The sequence below is a fragment of the Mandrillus leucophaeus genome, unplaced genomic scaffold (assembly GCF_000951045.1).
Source record: "Mandrillus leucophaeus isolate KB7577 unplaced genomic scaffold, Mleu.le_1.0 Scaffold278, whole genome shotgun sequence".
Taxonomy (NCBI): Eukaryota; Metazoa; Chordata; class Mammalia; order Primates; family Cercopithecidae; genus Mandrillus; species Mandrillus leucophaeus.
Genome location: NW_012102898.1, coordinates 2457910 through 2465907, shown reverse-complemented (window position 1 = coordinate 2465907; position 7998 = coordinate 2457910). Strand labels below are relative to the sequence as shown.

The 7998-nt window shown below is 34.0% G+C and overlaps 1 protein-coding gene across 4 annotated transcripts in view; it reads left to right on the top strand.

Annotated features, from left to right (window-relative positions):
- Positions 1-7998, top strand: part of CDH18 (cadherin 18, type 2) — a 1248329-nt gene that overhangs the window by 800042 nt on the left and 440289 nt on the right. The window contains exon 2 of one of the 4 annotated variants that reach the window (XM_011984982.1): positions 3875-3971. The exons of the other annotated variants lie outside the window; for them this stretch is intronic. The gene's annotated coding sequence lies outside the window, so the exon portion shown is untranslated. The remainder of the gene's footprint in view (positions 1-3874; positions 3972-7998) is intronic. 4 annotated transcript variants of the gene reach the window in all.

Sequence of the window (7998 nt, the reverse complement as noted above, 5' to 3'; positions counted from 1 at the left end):
AAAAAAAAAAAAAAAAAAAAAAAAAATACTCAAAATGTGTTACCCTATTGAACTACAGAATAGTTTAACATAGCTATAATAGAATACAGAATGAACATATATAAGATGTAATTGAACCCATCAGTTAGGGAACCAGCAGAGTAATAAAGGTAATTCAAAAGTCATTTGATTGAGGCCAGGTGCAGTGGCTCACGCCTGTAATCCCAGCACTTTGGGAGACCGAGACGGGTGGATCAACTGAGGTCAGAAGTTCGAGTCCAGTCTGGCCAACATGGTGAAACCTTCTTTCTACTCAAAATATGAAAATTAGCTGGGCGCGGTGGTGCATGCATGTAATCCCAGCTACTCGGGAGGCTGAGGCAGGAGAATACCTGGAACCCAGAAGGTGGAGGTTGTAGTAAGCTGTGATCACTTCACTTCACTCCAGCCTGGGCAACAAGAGTGAATCTCCATCTCGGGGGCGGGGGTGGGGAGGCACTTGAAGACCTGGGTATTTATCAGCGTTTGTATAATGAACGTTAGACTAGAGTAAATCTATTTTGCTGGATACAAAACTGATGTTCTGCATGACAATAAAACCATGATCTTTGATGTTATAGTTTCTACTGGGCAGAACCATTTGCATTTGTCTTGACAAAAAACTCTAGTTATCATGTAACTCAACAGAGTATTGGTCTTTAATCAATAGTGGAGAGCACATAAGACAAAGAAATATGTGTCTAGATATTTACATAACTTTTGGACACTCTATTAAAATAAGGCATTGAAAGGGCTTACTCTCTTACCTTTTTGTCATTTCCAAATGTTAGATGTTTTCCTTATTAATATTTTATCTGCCCTCTGCCTTCATACACATCCCTTCTATAATATGACTGTCTAGTTTATGGCACCATTTAATAAACTCTTTCACCTCTCCTTTTGCCAGAATAACACTTCCCTGGAGAACAGGAAGTAATTAAGTGTGTGAATTCAAAGGGGCTCCCTGCAGGGCTATAGGCTTCACGCTAAGTAAGAGTAAATAGAAATTGTTTGCAGTGTCAACAATTACAGCCAACAGAGTCAATAAGAATTTAGAGATAAGATTAACAATAGATAAGTGACTAAATGGGAAACATTCCTTCCCAGAGTTAATGGCATCTTTATTTGGAAAGTTTCTGAGATTTTTTGTGTTTCTCTATGAGCATGCAAGTGTTTCAAACAGATTTTTCCAACTAATTTTAGATTTTGGATATTGCATTAAAAATCCCTTCATGTTTTGAACAGATATAATTAAATGCTATTTAATGTGCCCTTCAAAATGAGATACTTGAATAATTTACTGTAGTTCATTCCACAGTGCTTAAGTCCAGAGCAATGATTACACCAAATTGATCTCTTGACATTTTTCACGGCACTTCATTTTCAAAGTAGTTGGTCTTGTACACACGCGTATCAACCAAAAATATTGCAATTTAGAGGAGCTCTTCAACAAACTGTCAAATAAATCTATCCTTCTTCAATGCTTAATTCACTTGAAAGCTAAATCCTATAGATTCGATGGTTATCTACATGAGTATAATTACTCTTCATTTTAGGATTTCTAAAAATGCTTCTTCTTGTTTAAAATTACTCAATTTGCATTCACCTCTGTATACGTGAATGGTATTTGTTGTTTGGAAGCCGAATTTAAATACAATTTAATGTACTTAAGTCTCTAATATAGCTAGGCCTCTGCTTGTGGACTTTTTGGTAACTTTTGAATGGCTTCATCTTTTGTATCCATCTAAGGGAGTTTCAGTGTGTGGTTTGTGGGTCAGTGAGATCGTAGAAAAGAAAAGAAATAGAAGTGCATATAGGGATTTACCTGAACATGATGATTTCTTTGAGTATTTTCCCAAAATAGAAGCCTGGTTCATACTATACTCTGGGAACATATTTCTCTATAATGTCAAATGTATGTTTACATGGTGTATTTAATGCCTCTAAATAGAAATACATCAGGATTTGGCTTTGTGTACATAGTTTTCTATAATCTACCTGGTAGGACAAAACAGGATTTGAAGCAAACAATTCGTTAAGTCACCTTTAAAAGATGTAAGTAAATATTTTCTTAACGTGTATATAGACATGACATCAAATGAAACTCTGAGAAGAGGCCATGGTAGAATAATTCAAGCATGTTAGGCCCAGACTAGGAGACTCCAACTATGTCTTTGAAAGAAACAACTAATTAAACAAATCAAATATCTATAATCTCTCTCTGATGCACACATATCCCATTTCCTATATAAGCCTTTCATATTTTGGTATTTCTAAATACTTCAATTGAAGCTTACCAAATGCTTGCTACAATCACAGTGTTGTTCCATTATTTTAATGAATACTTTATATCTACTGCTGTAGATATGCTTATACCAATCTGTGTTTTTAAGTTCTATTGAATTCACACCCAAGGAAATAATAAAGCAGATATTTCAATAAATTTACCCAATATCATACAAGTAACAGATATCAGAACTTAGATTTAAACAGTGAACTAGAACATTTAGGTGTTTTTTTTCCCCCCTTTTCATCATTTCCTTATAAATATGGAAATTGTTGTGAAGTCAGTATTTAATGTATTAATACATACTCCCCCATACTAGGGTTAAGAAAAACAAGCAGTTATTTGGCAAACTTCTTTTTAAAGGCTTACAAGTCTTGCTATTTACCTTAAGAATTGACACAACCTTTCAATCACTTAGGGTAATCTTACCACCCCATAAAAATCTCTCTTTGTAACATTACACTTGCTTTTTTAAAAAAATTGATTCTGCTTAGATTAAAGCACTAAGTGTAATGAGCAAGTTAAGATAACTTTAGCTGAAGAAAGCTTAGATTAGATTATCATTCATTGGACTTGAAAGGGGTTTTAATATCATATAATTTATATTTTGTTTATAAAAATGAGAGTATATAATGGTAGGTATTTGAATGCATGAATTAGTGAAAAATTCTTAGTAATAAGCTAGAGACATTTTTTAGCCTCTGTTTGATCTCCTTGAATAGTAGTTACTTTTTAAAATTTTGAAACATTTGCAAACTAGTTCTAAAAATTAAGTCTTTAAAAATTGAAATTGAAATTTTTACTTTGTGCCACCATAAAAAAGAGGTTTTTTTTTTTTTTTTTTATAAGATGACTTTCAGGTATGAGAGTACATTTATCATAGACTCATGTCATGTAAGTTATTATTTTATTACATTTTTGTGCTACTTACGAATTACATAGTTGTAGTTAAGTTGCTTAATGTTTATGAGCCTTGATTTTTTTCCTGGATAAGATGGGTCTCTGTGATACCTCTCTATTTGAATAATTGTAAGGCTTAAATGAGAGAATGGCAGAATGGATATAAACTGTCTACCACTGTGCCTGCCACACGGTAGGAACTTGGTTTCTGTTAGGTAGATAAATTATCTCCTTTCCGTCAGCCACAGAAATAACTCAGGAAGCAGACAACATTCACAGGCCTTTCTTGTCTAGACGGAACCATCGTACCGGGGCAGCATGAAAAGATCTATTGCTTAAATTCCTAATAATTGTTTGTGTGCCCTATTTTTGTATTCTGACATGATGACAAAGAATAATATAAATACGTTCTAGTAGTAACTCTAATTTGCATATTTTAGAATTATGTGGAAGGTCTGCCATTTCATGCGTTTTAAGCATGTAAGTTTCATAAAGTTAGCAATCTAATCACAACAGGATAACATCTGGCTGTCTCTCTCAAAAATATTGGCGCTCATAGACAATTAAAACAATTAAAATTATAAAGAATAAGTTGGAATTCCTCTCAAATTCCCATACCTCAAGGGAAAAGTTTTTGGAAAACTTATTTTCTCCTTTTCATCCACCTAGGTTTTCAAAAACGGGAACATACTGAACCCTCTGTTCTACAACTATCTTCTTACAACTGAGTTAGTATGCAGTGCTTTCCAAGTCTATAATGAAAGTGGTAATGAATCATCATAGTAACATTATTAACAATAGCTAGTTTTACTGAGCACCTAATATATGTCAGATATTATATGAAATGCTTTACATGTATTATGATATATAAGATGCAAAATGATTTTGTGAATAGCTATCATTTTGATTCCTAAACAGCTTCTCCCAGATTTTAAGTGAAGTAGGTAGCACAGCCTGTCCTCAAACATCTGTCTCTTAAGGACGAAGAATATGCTTCTGTTTTCCTACCTCGGTGCCTTTGTTTGACACTGAAATTCTCTTTGCTGTAATCTCAGTTACATAATTCTGTTTACTTGTTGACTTGTTTTAGACCCTACTTCCAAGCTGTAATGTTCCAAGAGGAAAGGACCAGTTCTATTTTTTCAATCTGTCTTACTACAAACATAAGTGTCTCACACATAGCTTTGAATAAGTCAATAAAAAAAAATTACATGACACCCTTTGAATAGCTACACTGTATTCTTTCATGAGCCCATGCTGTGAAGTATGTAACTCGCCCCTTTTCATCTTGACTTTTGGATGCTTATAATCTCTACCTTTACGAATATCCTCGTATTTACATTCTTGTGCAATTGTTCACATTTTTCTTGTTAGGAAAAAATCCCCAAATTAGAGTTGTTCAATCAAAGCATACACCCATTTAAAATGCAAAGCATACTGTAAAGTACAGTTACTTAGGAAGACTTTTCTAGTATTGCTTTCACAATGTTGAATAAAAGTAACAATTTTCCCCACTTTTAACAACATTTAATACAGTGATCTTTTTTACAGTTTGAAAGTGTTTAGCCAAAGTGAAATCCTACCCAAACTGTAGCACACTTGCTTCGTAGTACAGTAATACTGCTGAAAGGCAAATCTCCAAGTCTCCGTGGCTTAACACAAGTGATCGGAAGTCTGTTGCATGGTGAGGGTCTTTGTTTTCATAGTCATTTGGGGGATTCTCTCTTCTACCATGGTGCAGCCTTCTTCAAAGGCCTTAGTTTTTTCTGTGTTTATCCACCAGATGGGTAGAGCAAATGGAGGATTGATCACAAGGAGGATTTTATGAGCCGTGCCAAGAAGTGAGTTAATCCATTGTCCAGAATTGAGTTACATAGCCACTTTTAATTTCAAGGAAGGCTAGGAAGTTAGCATAGCTGTGTGCCCAAGAAAACTGGAGCATTGGTTGAGCAAACAATGAACCAATCCCTACCTGAGTTTTCCCTTCTGGTCACTAAATAACTGTTTGAATCTTCATGCTTTACATGAAACCTACTCACCCCACCCCAAAGGAGATGAACATGTATCCCATATGTTAAATTTAAAGATCCTTGGGTAATAGTCTTCTCCAAATGGTCAGGATCTAAAAGGCAATCCCACCCCACCCCTACAGATATTCCAAATCCAGGGCAGAACTGAAACAGGGTAACAGCAACAAACATTCCCTCCTGGGAAAAAGAGGAATAAGAAACAAACAGATGTTTCCAGTTCATATCAATATTTAAATACTCCTGGGGATAAGACACTGCTTTTTCCAGGTAACAGGAACTCTCTGGCCCATTATTGTTTATAAACCATCTAGTTGTACCTTACAGTTATTTCTTACACTTTTTTCTTCCATAACTACATCTAGAGTAGGCAGTGGAAAATAAGCTGTTCTTTGGGACTGACTCCTATAACTTTCCACCTGTATGTTTAAGCCTCAGGATCCAAAGGTTTATCTGAGACTCAAGTTATCAAAATGTTACCGTTCAGGATCATTATTTCTTTGTCAATAGGACTTCTTCAAAAATGGGTAGGCTTTTGATTGATTTTTTTAAAAAATCAGTCCCATATGATAGTAAATGCTCCTGTGGGAGGGTTTTATGGACCACGCCTGAATGTAGTTTTTACCACTTTTAGCCATGTTCCTTTGGCAAGGACTCAGCGATTATAGTCAAACCTACAAGGAAAGGAAGGAAATATGAAACAGCTGGATGGCCAGGAGCAGATAATTTTGTTAAACATCAGCCTATTGTTGCCTTAATTATTGAGGAATAAAAAAACCTCTATATTAGGGAATAACTTTGATTCATTTTAGTTGCCCTGTTGAAGTTTGGATATAGTCTGTCCATAAAAGAAAGATAAGGAAGGAAAGAGACAATTTTGGTAAACATCAGCCTGTTGTTGCCTTAAATTATTAGGGAAAAAAACCCTCTATATTAAGGAATAACTTTGATTCATTTTAGTTGCCCTGTTGGAATTTGGGTGTAGTCTGTATGTAAAAAAAAAAACAATATAAAGTTACTATTTAAAAAAATTACCAATGAATAAAATTTAAAAATATAAAAAACATGTATCTTCCAGAATTCTTTATTTTTCAATGACTGTCATTTGGCTACAACATTTTAAAAATACAAAGAATTGAAATGTAATGATGAATAAAACACTGATAAAAATTAAGGAAAAAGTAAACAAATTCTTTCTAGATTCAACAATTTAAAAGATTCAATTCTATTTTGATTACTTGTGTTTAAAAATAGGCAAAATTATGATTTTATGTGTATGTATATATATAAATTATTTCTGCTTTATGTATCAATAATGATTTATGTTTGGAAGGTACAAAACATAAAAGTGATAATGCAACATTTTAGCTTGGGTTTCCAATGGCTTTAAATCTTTATAATCTGTATCTGTCCATCTATCTATCTATAGATCTATCTATCTATCTATCTATACACATGGAAGAAATAGAAGAATACTTTCAAGTACAAAACTTGGGATTCCCCAGTTACGTAGGTAAAAGGCAAAGCTGAAAGCTAAGTTTAGTCACTTTTCTCTCAGTTGCTGACTTTTCTATTAACTGGGGTCCATCAAATCCTATTAGTCAAATATTATTAGGTCAAAATAGCAAACCCTTAATTACTTGAACACTTACGTAGTATGCATCTCCCATATGTGAGACAGAGTGTGATTTAACAGGTATTCAAGAAAAAAAAAGTCAGCACCTACAATTAAGAGGATTATGGTTGGATGCAGTGGCTACCAAATGGTGTTTCCAAAATGGGAAGAAATATCACCTGTGAACTCATTAGACCAGCATCCCCTCAGACTCCACTAGCCGTCTGTTTTTAACAAGTCTTCTGGGTGATTGTGATGCAATCCAAAGATTGACTATGGCTGGTCTAGTGCTGTCCTTTAAGGGCACTTATGGTGTGTGACAGAATAGGCTCCCTGCTACCTCTGCTCCATCCTGAGCATTTTTCTAAATTACAACCAGAAACTTAAAATGTGTAAAAACTGAGCTACAGCACTTCATGTTCCATTTACTAGTGTTATGTCCTTTACACATTACAGAAATAAGTATTCCTATAAATGAGTTGCAGCAGAAAAGGTCTTGTGAGCATTCAGTAAGCAGACACATAAAAATAAAAAGATATAGTAAAATTCAATTCAATTTACCTCTCTTTAAATCTGTTCTTTATTTTTCTAAAATATATTAAAGACATTTCTGCTAAAAGCCTGTGAATGTATAGTTAATAAGGAACAAATCTAAATTCAAGGTCAAGACCATAAGGGGAGAAAAGCAAGTCTATTATAAACCATGATGTTAAATGCAGACTATACGATTGAGAGGGAGATTTCACTGTTATCTTTGAACAAAGATTGAAAAGAAAATATGATTAGTTATGTTAGGATGGTTACTATAGAAACATATAAAATGCTTTGTTATATTTTCATGAAGTTTTTGTGGAAGATATTGTTAAAGATCTTAGAAATCCCCAACTTAATAGCTTAAAGGAATCAGGCAGATAATTTAAATAAGCAATTAGAATCAGATGTAATAAAATGAGGACTGGCTTATGTAGACTGCGGTGATGTGGAAAACAGGCCATTCTGAATTGATCATGCATTTCCCAGGTCAGAGAGGTCAATGCCAAACAGAATATAGTTCACATTTCACCAGATCTTCACATTTCTCAAGAGAAGATAGAAACTGGGACATTTACGTAAAATCTGCACATGCTTTAATATTTTAAAATAATTTATAT